The 13,065-nt window shown below is 42.4% G+C and overlaps 1 non-coding gene and 2 pseudogenes across 1 annotated transcript; all 3 read right to left on the reverse strand.

Annotated features, from left to right (window-relative positions):
• Window positions 1–11,774: 11,774 nt before the first annotated feature.
• LOC139662820 (U2 spliceosomal RNA) lies at window positions 11,775–11,949 on the reverse strand (annotated as a pseudogene).
• A 430-nt stretch (window positions 11,950–12,379) lies between these two features.
• On the reverse strand, window positions 12,380–12,451 carry trnad-guc (transfer RNA aspartic acid (anticodon GUC)). Its single transcript has one exon. It is a non-coding gene; the product is annotated as a tRNA-Asp (tRNA).
• Window positions 12,452–12,684: 233 nt separating this feature from the next.
• LOC139662866 (U2 spliceosomal RNA) lies at window positions 12,685–12,859 on the reverse strand (annotated as a pseudogene).
• Between the last annotated feature and the right edge of the window lie 206 nt (window positions 12,860–13,065).

The following is a 13,065-nucleotide window of genomic DNA, read 5'->3' on the forward strand; positions in this document are numbered from 1 at the left end:
TCAGTGAAATGTCATGAATGAAGAGGACTTGAATGAAGCTCACTTGTTTTGCATTGTTAGTAATACCAATTCAGTTCGGTTCAGGTTGCCGAAGCGGTATGAAGATGCCTTGTGCATCTATTTAGGCAATGCGGTTAGAATTATTAACTATTAATCTCCTGAGGGGGATTTCTGGTTAGTATGTAGATTGTAAACAGCATCATTACACACACAGACTGACCTGAGAGAGAGATAACCTTGACTGAGGCAACACAAGGAAAACACTGTGTGGCTGTTAGTCATGGAAATAAGTTGAAATGCTACCCTAGAATTTATTCTTATTTTATTGTTTACTCTTCCCATAGACAACCAGTACAGTATTGATCAATTGTAGGATAAAAATTTAATCAAGCTGCATCATATCCATCATATCAAAGGTGGACGACTGGCTGATATCGGTCAAACCGTACATAAAAATTGCATATTTTAAGTCAGATAAGTGTATTTTTATAGCCCTCAATCACTCTCAAAGGGCTTCACAATGCCCACATTATGAAAACAATAAATGGAACTAACACCGCTCAACTGTGGGCCCTCAATGAGAACAAGGATAAACTCCCACAAGAACCTCACTTGGAAGTGATTTTAACGTGTTTCCAGACCTTTCAGTCAAATTATCTCACTGCACTGGCAGATAATCTTGCGGGTTTCAATAAATTTCACTTGATACATGCCAATATGACTTCTTTCAAGAAATCATAAGAAGAAAAAAAATCTGGAAACAAGAAACTTTCTCCAAGACAGTTTCAATTTTGCCAAGTAAATGTCCTGAAGCAAATTACATTCTCCTGAAAAAGTGAGTGACATTGCTTTGCAGGTGGTAGAATCATCACACTTGTGCTAAGGGCAGGTTATTAAAATGTGCGGTAAATAAAGATTAATTATGAACAGACAGAGGGAGAATTAAGAGTCAAAATTGTTGCACGTGCTTTGGAGAGTTTAATTCAGGGTTCCTACACATTTTCAATTAAAAAATTCCATACTTTTTCCAGACCTTGATTTGTTTTGAAGATTTTGGCTGGTGTTCAATATGATCATGTGAGATGATTGGCAGGGTTCCTACACGGTTTCCATTTTAAAATTCCATATTTTTCCCAGACCCTATGTTCTTGACCGGATTTGATTTTGGTGGGTATTTGATATAATGCATGCTGACAGCGGCTGGGTAATAAGAGCATCCCTCTATCTGAACATTATTCTTCACATCAACAAAAACTGTGGACTCAAAGTGGCTCTACAACAACATAAAAGCTAGAATTATGTGTGTATTGGACCTGAACCACAACATTTTCCATACTTTTCCAGACATTTTTTCAAATTCCCAAACTATTCAAGACCTGGAAATGATCAAATTAATTTTTAATGCTTTTCCAGACCTGCGTAGGAACCCTGTTAATTGGTCTTTAAAATGATCAGTGCCAGTTTCAGCACATCTATAAATGTATCAGCAGGCAAAAGATGGAATGAAGCTCATTGTTTGTGGTTAAGAAGGCAGATCTCCCCAAAAGATATGCCCTGATGAAGACTGCATAGCTTAAAGGCTTTTTAACCTTTTCCACAAAGAAGTGTGCCTTGGACCGTTCATTCGGGGAGATCAATCTTCTCAACCACAAACAATGAGCTTCAAGCAAAGCAGCTCTCCTCAGCCTCATGCCATGGACATCTATAAATGTTGTTTTGGGAAAATACTTACTTTTCATCATGCTGTCTCAACTTTTCTTACTAATAACTTGTTGAAAGCAGCAAATCTTACTCTTCTAGGAGTAACAGAAGAACAGTGACCTTGGCTGTTTGTAGGCAAGAGCTGTGTGTGTGTGTGTGTGTGTGTGTGTGTGTATTTGTATGGGTATGTGTGAATGCGCACACACTGCAACGTAGAAATGGAAATTGTGTGTTTGCATAGCGTGCTGTGCAGAAATGAACACGATGTATTGTGCATTAATTGGTTAAGCACTGTTGTAAATGATTGTGTTAACCGAGGTCTCGGACAATTGAACAGCTTGTACTGCCTGAAGCAAAGAGTGTGCCAGGAGGTTTGGGTGCAGAGGACATAGGCCCAATCCCAATGTCCCAATGTATGCCGGTCCACATGTCGGCAGACTTTTCTGAGGAACTTGCCCACAATTCATAGCGTTTGTGGCGTTAATATCAATACATCCCAATAAAAAAACTAAACAAAACTATAATGCTCTTTAGACAAAAACACAAGCAAAGAGTAAATTACAAAGTGGTTCATTAACGGGAGACAGCGACATCTGACGTCGTCATGGCAACTCAACGCCACAAAGTGCTGTCCCATTCCTCAGAAACCATTTTTTCGCTCTCAGGCGCTACAGCTGCGCACACAGGTGACGTCAGTTAAGTCTGTGAGGGCTCAGTCCTTAGTCCATAGGGTGGACATTGGGATTGGGCCATAGTAGGATAGGGTGCAGAGGACATAGATGGTTAGGGTGCAGAGTATGTGACATCTTGTATCCCACCAGTGCTCATGTCATTAAAATTTATAACCTAATTACCTTCCGTGCTGTTTCTTTCATTTCTGACATCACCCTGGTCTTGATGTCTTGTACATTTTTGCTGCTGATGTAGGAAGGATGCAGTGTCCAGAAGTTCTTGTGCTGCTGGGTCATCATACATTGTATTCATGTAATCCAGGATTTTCACTTTAATGGTCTTGGTTAAATCGGTGTCATCTTACTTTTCTGCAAGAACTGATGTCTTCAAGAGATGAAGGACTGGTTTCACATATGAAACACTCACATAGCTTTCCCGGAAAAGAGCATCAGTAAATTCTTGCAAAGGGTGTAATGCCAGGTTTATAGACAGGTTTACAGACATCCAGGTCCTGCCAGGAGGGAACCAGATGCTTTTCGGTCTGCCAAGAGGACATCAGATATGACCCGCCGCTGCTCCAAGACCCTCTCCATCATCTTTTGCCTTGAGCCCCACCTGGTTGGGCATTCTGTGATGAGTGAGTGCTCTGGGAGGTTGTGCGCCTGTTGTGCTTCTTTCAGTGCCATCTTCTGCTTCCAGCTATGGGAGAGATGTCCCACCAATTTTTTGCAAAGCCCAGCAGCACGGGCAATGCGGCTGCCATCTTTAACAGCATTTTCTGGAAAGAAGACACTTGAAAAAAAATATTAAAACCTACCAGTAATCATTGTAGCCTAACTGCAAAATACATCAATTTTGTAATAATTACAAAGTAATAATTCAGAGACTGCATAATTAACTACAATTATTACAGAGTCATAATTCAGGGACTACATACTAGTTAACTACAGTAATTACAAAGTAATGATTCAGGGACTATGAGACAGACTACCATTATGTGACATTTAGTAGTAGTTTAACTTGTAGGCATGAGCTCAAAATCAACAGGTTACATACAAAACAATAGACACAGAGGTTCTCAATGTATGAGGCGTGCCTCCCCTAGTCTGGCGCCCCCCAGGGGAGGCACAGAGATAATGCAAAAACATTAGCTGGATGTCAAGATCAAGTGTTTCCCAAACTGTGTGCTGTCAGTTTAGTTTAGTTTAGTTTATTTGACAGGGACAGTGCGCATTTACAATGTGTCAGAATTAGCCAAAAAGGCTAGAGAGCCTCTGCCTTTTCAGCAAAGCTGACCATGCAGTGGGTAAAAAAACTTGGAGTAGTATTATAATTCTCATTTTTACATGTGTGCATTGCGTTTGCTATTTTTTATTCAAATCAATAATATTCAGACAGTTGCCTAAATGCCATCACATGCTTTTCCCCCTCTTGGGCAAGGTCGGACTCGGGTAAAATAAAGCCTGTGAGAACTCAATCTTTGGCTTTACAATGCAATTGAAAACAATAACATTAGGTAATAAAACGGGCATGCTTGCATCATCACAATGAATAATCCGGTCTGTTTGGATTACAAAATAAGACTGCAATAGATTACAATAATGTTACCCACTCGGGATGCGATCTATCTATGACCTACCTGGCATTGTTGGCAAAGCCTTGCCACAGTCGGCAACCCCTGAAAATATCATGTCAGGGTTTAGAGGCACAAGCCCTACAATTCTGAAATCTTCAGTGAAAATGACTTTGCCGCAGCCTTTGTAAGTGACAGGCCGGAACCAACCACTGCCTTAGTGTCCACTCCAGGCCCCTCTGAGCCCACTCCTGCTGTGCCCACCCCAGGCCCCTCTGTGCCCACTCGTGCATTCAGCCCTGTTGAGGTCAGGCCCTTCCCAAAGGCTGGACAACGGAAGAGTGTTGCCAAGGCAAGGAAGAGGAAGGTAAGCGCCATCGTGACAGACACTCCAGTCAAACAGGCAATAGAAAAAGAGGAAGAGAAAACGCAGAAAACCGGCGCTCAAGGCCACAAGAAAGACCTTTAGTTCAAAGGAAAAGGAAAATGAAACGAATCAGTCCTCTGAGGATTGCCTGGTGTGTGGTGAAGATTTTGCCTCCTCTGTCCCTGGGGAGAAATGGGTGAAGTGTGTCTTCTGTGAATTGTGCACTGACATGTATGAACATTATATTTGTCATCACTGTGACAAACAGTAAAAAATTAATCTCTGGGAGCTTTTTACTCCAGCTTAAATAAGCACCTCATGCTCCCTGTATGTATAGGCCTTTATAAAAGTGTTTAAAAGAAGATTGATAGAACTGTGCTGACCTGTTTGTTATATTGCTAGATAGATCAGCAGATGGTCAGCTGATTACGGCCTTTTTTGTTCCATATGTTGACATTAACTTAATCCAGTGGTTCTCAATGTGGGGTCCGGGTACCACCACAGCAAATTGATGAATTGTTAAACTTCATTATTTTGTCATTTTAGAATGACTATTTTGACTGTTACGTTTCACTGTTATCTCTCTACCTACAATACAGATAGTCATGGAATTCTGGACAAAATCATATCTGACAATAAAAATATTATCAGATTTGGGTCCGAGAGACAAAATCTCATCAAATGGGTGTCCGTGGCCCTAATGTGGACTAAATTAGAGGTCCTTGATATGAAAAAGGTTGAGAACCACTGCTCTAGACTTTTATGCACGTAGGCCAATCCTTATAATCCACATATGCCCATTGTTAGTGTTTGTCATGTTTGGTCATTTTAACCTTTTTAGTTTTTCAGGTTTGAAGTTTTTTTTCTCAGATTGAGCTTCGTTAGACTTTTGGCTCCCAAACAATGTTGTGTGGCTCGTGAATGTGTTTTTAATACAGGCTTTTCATGTGTGTCTTTAATCCATAGACTACTTTGATAATTTAGTGAAGCCTTGACAATTATTCATTCGTTAATTTTTGCCTGGTAGGCTACTACTGTGTTGACCTGTTTGTTACAGGGTTTTTGTTTTTGTGGACAAAAATAAATTTGTCAATGTTTGACACGCAGTCTCTTGTCAATATTCATATATATTTTGACGTGTGGATCTAGATAGACAGACAGATAGATATCCACACATACCTATCTATCCTTCCATCTATCATGGATGGAAAGAGATGGATAGATAGATAATTTTCACACATATCTATCTATCTATGTATCGATCTTTCCATCCATGATGGATGGTTAGAGGGATGGATAGATGCGTGGATATCGATGGAAATACGATTCCCCCCGTTGTCCCCCCCTAGCGTTTCCAAGTGGTATTGTTGTTTGCGCCGCTGTGCAAGGACAACCGGATCGCTTTCTGTTAGAGCCTAGCTCCGTGCAATAGAACAAACCATCTGTCTGCTTATCAACTCCTTGATCATAACACAATATAGTAACTTTCACCACTGCTCCTTTTAAAAAGGCCACTGCAAGAAAATGTGTTCTTTGTTTAGATTATCAAATGGACAATGGATCAATTGTTTGTTTCTGGCTGCTAGCGTTAGCTAGCGTTAGCAACATGGCTAACATTGCTAACGCTAGCTATGCTAGCTAACGCTAGCTAACGTTAGCAGCCAGAAACAAACATAGTTAACGTTAGATGTTTGTTTAGTTTGTTTCTGACTGGTCCTGGCTTCCTTGTAGCTCCTGGTTCGTTTTCTGGCTGCTATTGGTAGCGTTAGCAACATGGCTAACGCTACCGCCAGCAGCCTGGCTACTGTCCAAAGCAAGAAACAACCGTAAGAATCCCAATTTGAACTAGAACCCCCGATCTCAGTGCTATGATAAAGGCAGAGTAAAACATCCGGTAGTATTAATAAGTAGGCAGTGTGTGTGTTTTCCCCGGTAGCTATCGGTAGCTACCGGGGAAAACCTATTCAAGTCCTCTTGGTTGCGCAATGGATGGCGCACTTCCTTTGTACCGTAAATCGAGCCATCATTCTCCCGGGAGATCGTACCCGGTGGCAGACAGAATTGCATAGTGAAAGCGAGGCTTATAGGGAACCAATCTAAACGCCGATGGTGTCATTTTTCTATAGCCATTACACTGTGCAATCAACATTTACTTCATAATGATAAGCAAAAAAGTCTCAGGTCTTTAAAGAATATGGCATTCTAAGTAGAAACCACTTAATGCGTAATGCCGCCAGGCATGTTTCCAAACACACGTAGATTTTGATCGTACCATATTCATGTAAGAAAAAAAATTATGAATGCCGAAATGTACGTGGAAACATTCGTAAGTACACTTTAAGATCAAATCGTACACACGTTTTGTGAATGAGGCCCAATGTGTTTTACTGTAATATGTACATGACTACAATGAAATTGTGATTGACAATTATGGGGTAAAGTCTGGAATGTGTGTGGAAATTAAACTCATAAGCCATTCTGCAGGCTCATATTGAGGGAGAGCAATTCACAACAACAAAAAAAGGCCAACTGAAATTGAAGGCTGATGCTGTTCCAACCATATTTGTGCATCGCCCTGAGCCCAAGAGGAGGAAGGGTCCTGCTGTGAGAACCACCCCAAAACCTCCAGTACATGCAATGGCCAGTGACCACACATATTGTCCCATAATGAACTTTGGTATGAATAATGTGAAGTCATAATTTATATAATATTTATAATTTCAATGCGTCCAAGTGAGCCAGGAGCCAGTGAGAAAGACTTGAGGGAGTTAGAAAAACAAATAGATCAGACAAGAAGGTTACGGGCAGCCCTAAAACAACAGAATAGAATGAATGCGGTCCTATAGAAAAAAAATGTAGTCATGGAAAATAAATTTGCTGCAATTTTTTCTAAAGATCAGATAAAAGCGATTGGTATGAAGCGTAAGAGGGGCATGAGATGGGGAAATGACATCCTTAAAAAGGCCATAAAACTCCATTTTGCCACAGGCTCAACAGGCTACAGGCTGCTCCAGGACATGGAGATTCCTCTCCCTGACATCAGAACCCTGCAAAGAAGACTGCAGCATATAAAGATGGAACCAGGAGTATTAGGGGAGGTGTTTGACATGCTGAAGCTGAAGGTAGATGGCCTGACAGAGATGGAGAGGGAGTGTGTGCTGACTCTGGATGAGATGGCAATCACACCAAGCGTGGAGCTGCACCTGGGAACAGGGAAGCTTTATGGGGACGTGGCGTTACCCAGCCACACAGGAGAGGCAACACATGCCTGTGTTTTTATGTTGGCAGGGAGCATGACACGATGGAAACAAGTAGTGGCTTACCACTACAGTGGCAATTCCACTAATGGGGCAATTTACAAACCAATCATCCTGGACATAATTGACGTCACCACCGACATTAACGTCACCACCGACATGGGCAGCCCTAATCGGGAAATGTAGAAGGTCTTTAGAGTGGACCACAACGAAACATCTGTCCCACATCCAGCAAGACAAGACAGGAGGCTATACTTCATGCCAGACGTCCCACATCTGGTGAAGAACTTGAAGAGTGCCCGTGGACAGACATTTACAATTCCACCAAATATGGTAGAGAGGGAGAACCTCTCCTCCAATGAAGTTTCAATTGGTCCATTGAAAGATTTGTTGGATTTTCAAGAGGGGATGGCATTGAAAATTGCTCCAAATTTATCACGTAAAACCCTTCAGCCCAGTCATTTCGACAAGATGAAGGTGGGCCCTTCGTTGTCTTCAGCAAGGCAACAAGTGCTGGCCTGAAATACATGGTGGAGCAAGAACAACGACCCCCATCTTACCGGACAACAGCATGGTTCCTGGAGCAGGTGGACCATTGTTTTGACATTATGTCCTCTTGCCACCCAGTAATGGCACTGAGCAGGTACAAGATGGAGGAGTACCTAACGGCCATCAAGTTCCTCCAGGACATGATCCAACTGTTCTGTGGGCTGAAGATTGGACGACCAGGTAGCTGGAAGCCTGTGCAAACAGGGATTGTGATGGCAACATCTACAATACTATCAATCCAAGAAGACATGCTGGCCCAGGGACACTTGTTTGTGTTGACCAGCAGGTTTACCCAAGACTGTCTCGAAAACCTATTCAGCTGCATAAGACAGAGGAATCCAGTCCCAACTCCAGTGGAGTTTCACCAGGCACTGCGATCAATATCAGTTGGGCAGTTTCTTGCGACAGTGAAATCAGGAAGCCATCAGGAGGATGACAACAACCTTTTGGCAGACTTCCTGGACATTTCCCAGTCCTGGCCTCAGAATGGAGTGGCTGATGGAGCACAGCCCTGCACCTGACCTCCAAGACCTGTGCTCTCTACCATCTTACGAGCTACATTGTGAATAAAGTAATCAGATATTCCAACATTTGTGATGAATGCCAAAATGCAATTAAGCACAATGATGAGAGTCCTTAAGGAGAGCACTAGGGTTGGTCCGATGGACAGCTCTCATTGAAAATGAATTGAAATGAACAGAGACGGACAGACACAATGGACTACTCTCCCGTTCTCTCCTAGGAACCGAAATTTCAAAAAGGTAGGAGTCAGACTACTACGCCTACCAAACATGAAGCAAAGTTAGTTATGCAGTTACATCACTATGACTAGTATTTAAAATATTTTTTTATAATCAGATGATCTGCTTAATGAGGTTGCTTAAGCATAGGCTATAGGGAGGAAAAGTAAGGAAAGACCGGGTGAGTAGGTGAGGATGGGCTGTGGGCTCAAATGTGCAAAAAATAGAAATAGTAATTAATATCCAACGTAGGCTACATACATGTAAAATTTCTAAAAGAAAGTATATATAAAAATTTTAGTACCAGAGCAGCTCACATGAGAGCCTTGTCCGTTTCATTACAGTCATATGGAAGAACATCTTTTCTTGTTTGTCTATCTATAGAATCACAGACAATGATTTTCTGACTAATTTCAGACAATATTCTATTCTATCCTAATCTTACAGCCTCACCATCACCCCACCAGCTCCAGCACTCATCACAGCATTCATCATCGCTCCACCGCTTACAGGAATGGTAAGCTCCACCAGCCTCTCCATCGCTCCACCAGTCTCTCCATCACTCCTACACAAATGGTAAGTTGCTATATCACATATTTAATATGAATTATACACTAACAGTATTAGGTGCTACATAATTGAAACAAAATTGTTTTTGGAAAATGATTTTCTGAGTAATTTCGGACAATAGCATTCCACCTTATTTAATACTACAGCCTCTCCATCACTCCACCAGCCTGGTTATCACTCCACTAGCCTCTCCATCTCTCCACCAGCCTGGTTATCACCCCACTAGCCTCTCCATCTCTCCACCAGCCCCACTAACCAGCCTGTCATCGTTCCACCAGCAGTAGTACTTGCACACAAATCAGCATTTATCTAGTTAGTACATCAATAAAAAGGCCAGCATTTGTCATATGAATACAATCAGGTAGTATAAAAGGAGATAGTCAAAGTAAGTTAAAGCTCCTATATATACACAAAATGGCCTACCTTGAGCAAATATATCAAATACATTTATATGTATTTGATATATTTGCTCAGATAACTGCTGATTTGCTGATGTAATGGATATTCTGAAAGGCTAATTGGGTGTGCTGATTGACAATCGTCTTGCACCTGTTGTCGATGACAACCAAAACTATAAGTAGCCCACAGATGACATCAGTTCCATGTTTGATGCTTTGAAAAAGGTCTTTGACGGAAACGTTGCTATATTAAATTGTGATCTGCAAGTAGATGGTGCGCGGGAGCCTTATATATTTATTACAAGTTAAATATTGTAAAAACTTGTTATTGTTCATTTTTTTGTAATTTTTCAAAAATGTAATAAAAAATAAAATCATGTTTAAACTTTTTAAATTGTATTATTATTAATAATGGATTATGCCTGGAATTGATGCAGAGTTTTCAGTCCTATTCACATCATGGGCTACCTACATGTATATCTGAGAAAAGCACAATGACCAGCAGCTGTCATGGAGTAGGCTATCGTGATTTAGTAGTCTAGTAGGTTTGAAACCTCAGTGTTTTATCTGGTAGCATAAATGGGGTTATACTGTAAATACATGCAACATTACCATGTCAAAACTATCTCCAAACTTGGCCTCACCCAGTCAAGTGCTGAGAAACGTATCCATGATTTTATTTCATCAATGCAGGAATACTGCAATGTAGTCTTACCTGGAATTCCTGGCAGGAGCATACATGAGCTCAAGTTTTTTAGAACAGTTTGGTAGGATCATGAGTGTGCTAAAACATGAACACATAAGACCAATTGTGTTTTCATTGAAGTGGCTCCCTGTGTCTTACAGCCCAGCAAACATTTTCTCAACCTGCATCGAGGCCAACAAGTCTAATAGACGTGACTTTATTTCGACCATTTGCCGACATGACAATATAATCTTAGGGGAATGGTGGTTTCGAGGAAAACTTGTTTTTACCGAATAAACACTGTATTAAATTACAAGGCTATCATTTTGTAACATGAGTGTGAACGGTAGTGTTTACGCATAAATCACAGAGGTTATTATTCTAAAAGCAGTATGCTATCATGTATATGGCCAATATAGGCTCTAAAATAGGTTTATCTTTTATTCCAGCTTTTCCTGTAGCTGTCTTTATAGGAACTATTTTTCCTTACGCATCAACACTAAGTAATCCCTTCGGCCTCCGACGCATGCGCCAACGGTGAGATCAGTCACTTGGAGTTAGACAGAGGAGGCGAGCTGGTCAGATGAGTTAACAAAAAGCACTTTGGATTTAAAATGCAAATGTGTTTGCACAGACATGTTATGCTTTTACCCTTTGCATTCAAACTTTTGAGATTGAGACTACATGGCTTTTTTTCTAGATAGCTGGTTTTCGTATTTGTAAATAAGAATTGAGGGGGGAAAAACACAGCTAGCATGCTAGCTATGTGTTATGTAGTGGAAAATGAAACACGTGCATATTCATGTGGCAAAGCAGTTTTCCCTGTGCATTAATCCTGTGAGTTTTGGTTATTTTTAGGACCCACTCTTCTCTTTTTTTCCAGTCTTTATTCATAGTGAGGGGAGTGGTAGCTTCTGATGTTGCTAGCTAGTTAAGGACAGCAGACAAAAAATACTGCAATGTGATTGGCTGTCAGATTGCTGGCCCCCGCGTGACAGGCAGGGATACTAGCCACTATACTAACGAGGAGCACGCTCGGGCAAGCCCGGAACACGCCACCCGTGGGAACAGAGTAGATATGGGGGAAACGGGCGAAGGATCCAGCACGGGTCCAACAGACCGTTTCCAGGAATTCCAAAGTTGCAGAGATTTCCCTCCGCTTTGGGTTTTGTACTTCAGGCATGTGCAAGACAATCATTTATTCAATGGTGCTGACTTCTTGTCATCTATTTCTCTTTTGTTGCTTCTCCCCACGGCGAGACAACGGGTGCATCGCTCCCGGTGGCGCTGCATCACCGGGTGGACGCGTGGAGCCAACGGACCAAGAGCCTTTTTTCTGTCCGTTCGATATGTTTTCCCCTATACAGAGCGCATCAGATATTCAACTGATGACAACAGATCCTACACTTGGTCGCATCCAAAGCGCCGAGAAGCCCTATCCCCTTGTCGTTTGCAGCCCAGACGTGTCCTGGTGAAAGTTCTTCCTTGTTGGTGTGCCATTATACTTTCCTTTAGAAGTTGCCCGCGCTTAGCACCTCTATCCAAGGAGCCTTTAGTTTATTTATCCGCCTAGTTCTTACTTTTTTTTTTGTCCCTTTCACCACTGTGTAGGACTCAGCCAAACGGCAAATCCTGCCACAGTCGCCTTTCACTCACCGGTGTTACCCTACACGGACGCCTTTAGAAAAAAGGCCAAAGACTTTCACGTCGTGAGAAGAGAAAGCGGAAGAAGTCCTGCACATTTAGCACAATGTTTGGGCCAACTCCAGCGTGCGCAGCATCCCTTGCAACTTCAGGTGGTTTGCCCTTGCTCAAAATCCTTCGTCAAGTGCGACGGGAACAGCACAAAGCAGCTGGTGAAGCTGGCCTCCCCGTCGGGGAATTGAACCCCGGTCTCCTGCGTGACAGGCAGGGATACTAGCCACTATACTAACGAGGAGCACGCTCGGGCAAGCCCGGAACACGCCACCCGTGGGAACAGAGTAGATATGGGGGAAACGGGCGAAGGATCCAGCACGGGTCCAACAGACCGTTTCCAGGAATTCCAAAGTTGCAGAGATTTCCCTCCGCTTTGGGTTTTGTACTTCAGGCATGTGCAAGACAATCATTTATTCAATGGTGCTGACTTCTTGTCATCTATTTCTCTTTTGTTGCTTCTCCCCACGGCGAGACAACGGGTGCATCGCTCCCGGTGGCGCTGCATCACCGGGTGGACGCGTGGAGCCAGCGGACCAAGAGCCTTTTTTCTGTCCGTTCGATATGTTTTCCCCTATACAGAGCGCATCAGATATTCAACTGATGACAACAGATCCTACACTTGGTCGCATCCAAAGCGCCGAGAAGCCCTATCCCCTTGTCGTTTGCAGCCCAGACGTGTCCTGGTGAAAGTTCTTCCCTGTTGGTGTGCCATTATACTTTCCTTTAGAAGTTGCCCGCGCTTAGCACCTCTATCCAAGGAGCCTTTAGTTTATTTATCCGCCTAGTTCTTACTTTTTTTTTTGTCCCTTTCACCACTGTGTAGGACTCAGCCAAACGGCAAATCCTGCCACAGTC

Source organism: Centroberyx affinis, unplaced genomic scaffold (assembly GCF_046629955.1).
Source record: "Centroberyx affinis isolate AG114_WGS23_722 - 3 ecotype Tasmania unplaced genomic scaffold, CSIRO-AGI_Caff_v1 ptg003898l_1, whole genome shotgun sequence".
Taxonomy (NCBI): domain Eukaryota; kingdom Metazoa; phylum Chordata; class Actinopteri; order Beryciformes; family Berycidae; genus Centroberyx; species Centroberyx affinis.